The following is a 10,140-nucleotide window of genomic DNA, read 5'->3' on the forward strand; positions in this document are numbered from 1 at the left end:
GATTTATAATCCAAGTTGAAGTAACGAAAATCACAAGCGTAATTGTTTACGAGTACCGGATTATAAAAGTTAATTTATTTCCCACTCGCGGTTCTTTTTTTTTGAATACTTTTTTAGTATCCTACCGACTGCGCCAGTAAAATGGTTTTTAATTTGAGTCGAATAATAAATGATCCGTATTTGAACTAAGATCAACGCCAAAATAAATAAAAACTCCGAATGAATCCGCTTTGCGTTTTTTTTGATTGAATATCAGCTTAAGACTGAAACCGTTTATCTATATATCTATATATCTATATATCTATCTATCTATCTATCTATCTATCTATCTATCTATCTATCTATATATCTATATATCTATATATCTATATATCTATATATCTATATATATATATCATATATTATATATCTATATATCTATATATCTATATATCTATATATCTATATATCTATATTTATATCTATATATCTATATATCTATTATTATATATCTATAATCTATATATCTATATATCTATATATCTATATATCTATATATCTATATATCTATATATCTATATATCTATATATCTATATATCTATATATCTATATATCTATATATCTATATATCTATATATCTATATATCTATATATCTATATATCTATATATCTATATATCTATATATCTATATATCTATATATCTATATATCTATATATCTATATATCTATATATCTATATATCTATATATCTATATATCTATATATCTATATATCTATATATCTATATATCTATATATCTATATATCTATATATCTATATATCTATATATCTATATATCTATATATCTATATATCTATATATCTATATATCTATATATCTATATATCTATATATCTATATATCTATATATCTATATATTATATATCTATATATCTATATATCTATATATCTATATATCTATATATATCTATATATCTATATATCTATATATCTATATATCTATATATCTATATATCTATATATCTATATATATATATATCTATATATCTGTCGTGGCGAAAATAATGAGTATGCGTGTAGTCGCTGTTTACTTCTTCTCCATGTTCTCTTTGCTATTATGCGTGTTCCTATTTATTGTCAATGTGTGAGGATAAATAGATGAATTATCTATGAACGGGATTTTGCAAAAACGAGAGCGATAAAGCTGTTGCTGAACGTGGCCACTTGCGCTGCTTGGTTAGAAAGGGAAAACGATATAATGAAAAGGGAATGCCAAAAATTGAGAAGAGACAAAGCAGGCTGCACGAAACTGGAGTGAGGGCATTAATCGTTGAGAAGCCAAAGCAGACGCAAGTGGACTCGTTGACTGCGCACAGCTGCATAAAATTATACAGTGAAAAGGGATATGAGCGACGCCGATATGGACGGACGGACGGACGGCGAGGCTCCTGATATTCATAACCCGACATCAGAAGTGGGATCTGTGCCACACCCTGCATTTTCTGAGGATCAGTGGCATGCAATAGTCGAAATGCAAAATCGGAATTTGGCTGAACTTGTAAAAATCATGCAAGTGACGCCGGCACGTGAGCAGCAACCTAGTTATGATGTTAAGCTACCCAAATTTAACCCTGATGCTGCATGCGTAGAGGCAGCAAAGTGGTGTTCAACAACCGATATAATTCTAACTGAGCACCCCCTTAAAGGAAGTAAATTGATCATGGCACTAAGTAACTGCATGGAGGGAACTGCATCTCAGTGGCTAACACAAATTTCGTACCATGGTATGACTTGGCAAGAGTTCCAGGAATTATTTCTGCAGCGCTTTGAAACCGAAGAGACGCCGGCCGCTACGTTTTTAAATTTACTCAACAGCCGCCCGACTGCCGCCGAATGTTACGCGGTGTATGCGAGTCGGCTGGTGACGACGCTAACTACGAAGTGGCGGAATATGGAAATAGAAGAAATTGCCGTTACAACTGTTCTTGCGCATATGGCAAACATTGACAGTCGTTTGCAGCGCGTCCTCTTCACATCCAATGTGCGTACCAGAAGTAAGCTACAGGCGGAGTTAAAAGTGTTTACGTTCGACAAGAAGCGACATGCTCGAGATGACAACCTTGGACCTGATCAGAAGAACCGTAAGGCATCGCCAGTTGTATGCCACTTCTGTTCAAAGCCGGGACATCGAATTGCTGAATGCCGAAATAAAATGCGACAAGATAGAGAGGCGAAACCGCAGCGTGAAAAATCAAATGTTACGTGCTATCGGTGCGGCCAACCGGGACATTTCTCCAACCAGTGCCCGAAAAACGGAAGTGCAGCCAAACAAGATGTGACTCAACAGAAGACTGTTAACCAATGTTGTGTGACTGAGTCAAAGGGAAGCTTGCATCAACGAGGTGAGATCTATCCAATTTGTTTCGATTCCGGTGCAGAGTGCTCCCTTATTAAAGACGACATTAGCAGTAAGTTATCTGGTAAACGTATAAACAATACTGTAATGATAAAAGGCATTGGTGGTGGCAGTGTGTGCAGTACATTGCAAATCCTGAGTGAAGTCACTATAAACGAAAATATTATGGAAATATTATTTCATGTAGTCCCGAACGAGCAAATGAGGAATGATATTCTGATAGGGCGAGAAATACTTAAACAAGGCTTTTATGTAATTTTGACATCCGATAATTTTAAAGTTGTAAAATCAAAAACTGTTAATAATTGTTCCTTTACTGAGCGATCGTTTACTTTGTCCGATATTGACACCGAATTAGTCGACAATGAGAAAGCTCAATTAATTGAGCTACTTGAAAAGCACTCAACTTCATTTACCAACGGGATACCTCATACTCGAGTAAATACAGGCGAAATGAAAATCCGTTTGATTGACCCAACTAAAACTGTTCAGCGCCGACCTTACAGACTTAGCCCCGAAGAGAGAGAAGTAGTGCGAATGCAGGTGAGCGAATTGATAAGATGTTATATTGTTCGCCCAAGTTGCTCTCCCTTTGCTAGCCCCATGTTGCTCGTCAAAAAGAAGAACGGAACTCGAACACGATTTCGGATAAATACCCCTTGCCGCTTATCAGCGATCAAATTGCTAGACTTCGCGGAGGGTGAACTATACTTGATCAGGTTGAAGTCAGGGGAAACCCTGATGGAAGACCGAAACAGTTCTGACGTGCAAATCGATTGTCAGAATTGAGTATAGGGGCGAAAGACCAATCGAACCATCTAGTAGCTGGTTCCTTCCGAAGTTTCATTATTTAATCCAATAATATACCATATGCTTATAAAAAATTTATAAACAACTTAATTAGCATAGTCTTACAACCCTCAACCATATGTAGTCCAAGCAGCACTATAAAATTAATTAAAGTACATAACAGCATGGACTGCGATATGCGTTCAAAATGTCGATGTTCATGTGTCCTGCAGTTCACACGATGACGCACAGTTTGCTGCGTTCTTCATCGACCCATGAGCCGAGTGATCCACCGCTTAGAGTTTTATAATTCAATTTTATATAATGTCAATATTGTTTTTATTGAAAGAAATTAAAAATACACCATTTTACTGGCATATATCAATTCCTTCAATAAATTTATTTTTATACCTAAAATAAATGTTGCGAAATGTCTTAGTTTCATATAAGCATTATGTATCATAATAATCTGGTTATGGTTTGCTATTTTGGGTGACACATACTGCAAAATTTATATAAAACATTAACCTGATGGATGACAGGTACAAACATTGTATATTTTAGGTTGTTGCATTAGCCAACGTATGCTCATAACATAGATGAACAATACATCTTCGCAACGCGTGTATATTATGGTCCATATACACACACACTTATTTTGATTACCACACATTCAAAATTATTTTTATTTTAATTCGACTTCTACTTTCGAATTTAGTTTAGTTTCTTCGATTTCCATTTTCGAGAATTTGTTTTTATAGGAAACGCCGTTGTTGTAGTAAGTACTGCCACAAATACGCACAGCAACATTAATAATGTTAAAGTCTTTTTATGAGGTTGCCAAGCCCCACATATAAAATAAAAGCCATCTTCATTTTATTTTGACTTTAACTTTTGATTCCGTGGAATCATTTTGTAATATTTTTATTTTGGTAAATTGTATTTATTTGTATTATAACAAATATTTATTAACGATAAGGATATTATACAATAATGATCCTTCCGCAGGTTCACCTACGGAAACCTTGTTACGACTTTTACTTCCTCTAAATAATCAAGTTCGGTCAACTTTTGCGAAACAACCGTAACACGCAAGGCGTCACAGTGATCACGTCCGGAGACCTCACTAAATAATTCAATCGGTAGTAGCGACGGGCGGTGTGTACAAAGGGCAGGGACGTAATCAATGCGAGTTAATGACTCACACTTACTGGGAATTCCAAGTTCATGTGAACAGTTTCAGTTCACAATCCCAAGCATGAAAGTGGTTCAGCGGTTTACCCGGACCTCTCGGTCTAGGAAATACACGTTGATACTTTCATTGTAGCGCGCGTGCAGCCCAGGACATCTAAGGGCATCACAGACCTGTTATTGCTCAATCTCATTATTGCTAGACGCAATTTGTCCATTTAAGAAGCTAGTGTCCTTATAATGGGACAAACCAACAGGTACGGCTCCACTTACATAAACACATTCAAACACAATAAACATTTTACTGCCACCATGAATGAAGGCTACATAAGCTTCAGCACCATAATCCTGAAGATATCTATTTAATATATTTGAGTCTCGTTCGTTATCGGAATTAACCAGACAAATCACTCCACGAACTAAGAACGGCCATGCACCACCACCCATAGATTCGAGAAAGAGCTATCAATCTGTCTTACACACTTATGTTCGGACCTGGTAAGTTTTCCCGTGTTGAGTCAAATTAAGCCGCAGGCTCCACTCCTGGTGGTGCCCTTCCGTCAATTCCTTTAAGTTTCAGCTTTGCAACCATACTTCCCCCGGAGCCCAAAAGCTTTGGTTTCCCGGGAAGCGACTGAGAGAGCCATAAAAGTAGCTACACCCAATTGCTAGCTGGCATCGTTTATGGTTAGAACTAGGGCGGTATCTGATCGCCTTCGAACCTCTAACTTTCGTTCTTGATTAATGAAAACATCTTTGGCAAATGCTTTCGCTTAAGTTAGTCTTACGACGGTCCAAGAATTTCACCTCTCGCGTCGTAATACTAATGCCCCGAAACTGCTTCTATTAATCATTACCTCTTGATCTGAAAACCAATGAAAGCAGAACAGAGGTCTTATTTCATTATCCCATGCACAGAATATTCAGGCATTTGAAGCCTGCTTTAAGCACTCTAATTTGTTCAAAGTAATAGTACCGGCCCACAATAACACTCGTTTAAGAGCACTAGTGCAGGTTTTTAAATAGGAGGAACATATGAAAAAATACAAGTATTTAATCACATATAAGAACTCCACCGGTAATACGCTTACATACATAAAGGTATAGTACTAACCACAATTGTAAGTTGTACTACCCGTATGAAGCACAAGTTCAACTACGAACGTTTTAACCGCAACAACTTTAATATACGCTATTGGAGCTGGAATTACCGCGGCTGCTGGCACCAGACTTGCCCTCCAATCGGTCCTTGTTAAAGGATTTAAAGTGTACTCATTCCAATTACAGGGCCTCGGATATGAGTCCTGTATTGTTATTTTTCGTCACTACCTCCCCGAGCTGGGAGTGGGTAATTTACGCGCCTGCTGCCTTCCTTAGATGTGGTAGCCGTTTCTCAGGCTCCCTCTCCGGAATCTAACCCTGATTCCCCGTTACCCGTTGCAACCATGGTAGTCCTAGATACTACCATCAAAAGTTGATAGGGCAGACATTTGAAAGATCTGTCGTCGGTACAAGACCATACGATCTGCATGTTATCTAGAGTTCAACCAATATAACGATCTTGCGATCGCTTGGTTTTAGCCTAATAAAAGCACATGTCCCATAAGGTTCATGTTTTAATTGCATGTATTAGCTCTAGAATTACCACAGTTATCCACGTAACTGTTAACGATCTAAGGAACCATAACCATATAACCATATAATGAGCCTTTTGCGGTTTCACTTTTAATTCGTGTGTACTTAGACATGCATGGCTTAATCTTTGAGACAAGCATATAGCTACTGGCAGGATCAACCAGAATAATGTTTTTCCTTCATATTCCATTCATATTTTTTGAATCGAAATAAGCAATATAATAGATATATAGATTTTTTCCATGATTTTTATTATATTGAATAAAATTCAATATTTCGCCTTTGGGTAAAATTTTAAATATATAAATATAAGTAAAAAATCTATTCGATTACGGCCATTTTTATATAGCATTCGTAATCCATATTTTCATTTTTAATTTATACTTGTTTTACCAATATAACAAGAATTTCATATAATTATTGTAATATATATGTTTCTATAATTTTATCTTTTTATATATACATATTTCATTATAAAATATCATTTTATTTCCAACATACATAATTATTGTATCCACACATGTACAATTTTTGTTTAACCAATATAAATATTAAGTTAAATCATTTGCATTTTGAAGATAAATTTAAAATTTATCTCTTTTCATATATCTCTCTGGTAATATATAACATAAAACCAAGCGCATATGATAATATTTTCACATTTAATATATAATTTTATATTTCTTTCATAAGAATCCATATTTGTATTATACCGTAACGATATAATAATCCGACTATACGGCAGGTAATAAATTAATATTTGCCTGCCTCCAAAAATTAACGATAATATATGGAAACGATTTGTTATTCTATATATAATAGAAACTTGACTTTTGTTTCAACGATATTATCTAAAAAGCGTATATTCCTATTATCCGCGGAGCCAAGTCCCGTGTTCTATAGAACTGAGAAACAAATTTGTACGGATAATAATATACTTTATTTTATGTAACCAATATAAACATAATCCGAAATAAATATTTCGAATAATGCGGGAGGTCGGCAACCACTGCCTACCTATAGTAGTTTTTGAACCCGCTGTCCTCAAAGCGGGTATTTTCAATTCCGTTTGCCACCCAACATACGGTCTATTCTCTTATATATTAAGAGATTATAGGAACATTTCATTTTTTTTCCATTATTCATATATAATATGATTATTTTTTTCTTTATACATATAATAAATATTAATTTTTATATGTTTATTATTTAATTTACTCATATTATTGCCAAAATCATATGAATACATATGTTTTGAACAATATGAGAGGTCGGCAACCACTGCCTACCTATAGTAGTTTTTGAACCCTCTGTCGTAATTCCGGTCGTTTACACTACTATACCCTCTCACTATAATGGCTTTTCTCTATAATACTAAGAGAATGTGGGACTATTTCAGCATTTTTTTTTCTTATACATATAATAATTAATCATTTTCATATGTATATTATTTAATTTACTCATATAATTGCCAAATTCATATGAATACATAAGTTTTGAACAATATGAGAGGTCGGCAACCACTGCCTACCTATAGTAGTTTTTGAACCCTCTGTCGTAATTCCGGTCGTTTACACTACTATACCCTCTCACTTAAATGGCTTTTCTCTATAATACTAAGAGAATATGGGAATATCTCAGCATTTTTTCCCATATACATATAATAATTAACCATTTTTATATGTATATTATTTAATTTAATCATATAATTGCCAAAATCATATGAATACATAAGTTTTGAACAATATGAGAGGTCGGCAACCACTGCCTACCTATAGTAGTTTTTGAACCCTCTGTCGTAATTCCGGTCGTTTACACTACTATACCCTCTCACTATAATGGATTTTCTCTATAATACTAAGAGAATGTGGGAATATTTCAGCATTTTTTCCCTTATACATATAATAATTAATCATTTTCATATGTATATTATTTAATTTACTCATACAATTGCCAAAATCATATGAATACATAAGTTTTGAACAATATGAGAGGTCGGCAACCACTGCCTACCTATAGTAGTTTTTGAACCCTCTGTCGTAATTCCGGCGGTTTACACTACTATACCCTCTCACTTAAATGGCTTTTCTCTATAATACTAAGAGAATATGGGAATATCTCTGCATTTTTTCCCATTGGCAAAATCATATGAATACATAAGTTTTGAACAATATGAGAGGTCGGCAACCACTGCCTACCTATAGTAGTTTTTGAACCCTCTGTCGTAATTCCGGTCGTTTACACTACTATACCCTCTCACTTAAATGGCTTTTCTCTATAATACTAAGAGAATATGGGAATATCTCTGCATTTTTTCCCATATACATATAATAATTAACCATTTTCATATGTATATTATTTAATTTAATCATATAATTGCCAAAATCATATGAATACATAAGTTTTGAACAATATGAGAGGTCGGCAACCACTGCCTACCTATAGTAGTTTTTGAACCCTCTGTCGTAATTCCGGTCGTTTACACTACTATACCCTCTCACTATAATGGATTTTCTCTATAATACTAAGAGAATGTGGGAATATTTCAGCATTTTTTCCCTTATACATATAATAATTAATCATTTTCATATGTATATTATTTAATTTACTCATATAATTGCCAAATTCATATGAATACATAAGTTTTGAACAATATGAGAGGTCGGCAACCACTGCCTACCTATAGTAGTTTTTGAGCCCTCTGTCGTAATTCCGGTCGTTTACACTACTATACCCTCTCACTATAATGGATTTTCTCTATAATACTAAGAGAATGTGGGAATATTTCAGCATTTTTTCCCTTATACATATAATAATTAATCATTTTCATATGTATATTATTTAATTTACTCATACAATTGCCAAAATCATATGAATACATAAGTTTTGAACAATATGAGAGGTCGGCAACCACTGCCTACCTATAGTAGTTTTTGAACCCTCTGTCGTAATTCCGGTCGTTTACACTACTATACCCTCTCACTATAATGGATTTTCTCTATAATACTAAGAGAATGTGGGAATATTTCAGCATTTTTTCCCTTATACATATAATAATTAATCATTTTCATATGTATATTATTTAATTTACTCATACAATTGCCAAAATCATATGAATACATAAGTTTTGAACAATATGAGAGGTCGGCAAACACTGCCTACCTATAGTAGTTTTTGAACCCTCTGTCGTAATTCCGGTGGTTTACACTACTATACCCTCTCACTTAAATGGCTTTTCTCTATAATACTAAGAGAATATGGGAATATCTCTGCATTTTTTCCCATATACATATAATAATTAATCATTTTCATATGTATATTATTTAATTTACTCATACAATTGCCAAATCATATGAATACATAAGTTTTGAACAATATGAGAGGTCGGCAACCACTGCCTACCTATAGTAGTTTTTGAACCCTCTGTCGTAATTCCGGTGGTTTACACTACTATACCCTCTCACTTAAATGGCTTTCTCTATAATACTAAGAGAATATGGGAATATCTTAGCATTTTTTCCCATATACATATAATAATTAACCATTTTCATATGTATATTTTTTAATTTACTCATATAATTGCCAAAATCATATAAATACATAAGTTTGAACAATATCAGAGGTCGGCAACGGTCTTTCCTCTATAATACTAAGATAATATGGGAATATTTCATCATTTTTTCCCTTATACATATAATAATTAATCATTTTCATATGTATATTATTTAAATTTACTCGTATAATTGTCAAAATCCTATGAACACATAAGAGAATACAATATGAGAGGTCGGCGCAACCATAATATAGTAGTTGATGACGAGGTGTTTGGCAACTTGACACAATTCATTAAAGCCTTTATATTAATTATATGATAGGGACAATATCATATGCGTCACTAAATTGATGACGAGGTGTTTGGCAACTTGATACAATTCTTTAAAGTCTTTATATCAAAAATTATATGATAAGGACAATATCATATGCGTCACTAAATTGATGACGAGGTGTTTGGCAACTTGACACAATTCATTAAAGTCTTTATATTAATTATATGATAGGGACAATATCATATGCGTCACTAAATTGATGACGAGGTGTTTGGCAACTTGATACAATTCTTTAAAGTCTT

At 33.9% G+C, this 10,140-nt stretch overlaps 2 non-coding genes across 2 annotated transcripts; both read right to left on the reverse strand.

Moving 5' to 3' along the window:
- Positions 1-3,310: 3,310 nt before the first annotated feature.
- Positions 3,311-3,489, reverse strand: LOC116802794. The gene has a single exon (XR_004363141.1). It is a non-coding gene; the product is annotated as a 5.8S ribosomal RNA (ribosomal RNA).
- A 687-nt stretch (positions 3,490-4,176) lies between these two features.
- Positions 4,177-6,178, reverse strand: LOC116802795. The gene has a single exon (XR_004363142.1). It is a non-coding gene; the product is annotated as a small subunit ribosomal RNA (ribosomal RNA).
- Positions 6,179-10,140: the final 3,962 nt, after the last annotated feature.

This window comes from Drosophila sechellia, unplaced genomic scaffold, assembly GCF_004382195.2.
Source record: "Drosophila sechellia strain sech25 unplaced genomic scaffold, ASM438219v1 U_220, whole genome shotgun sequence".
Lineage (NCBI taxonomy): Eukaryota > Metazoa > Arthropoda > Insecta > Diptera > Drosophilidae > Drosophila > Drosophila sechellia.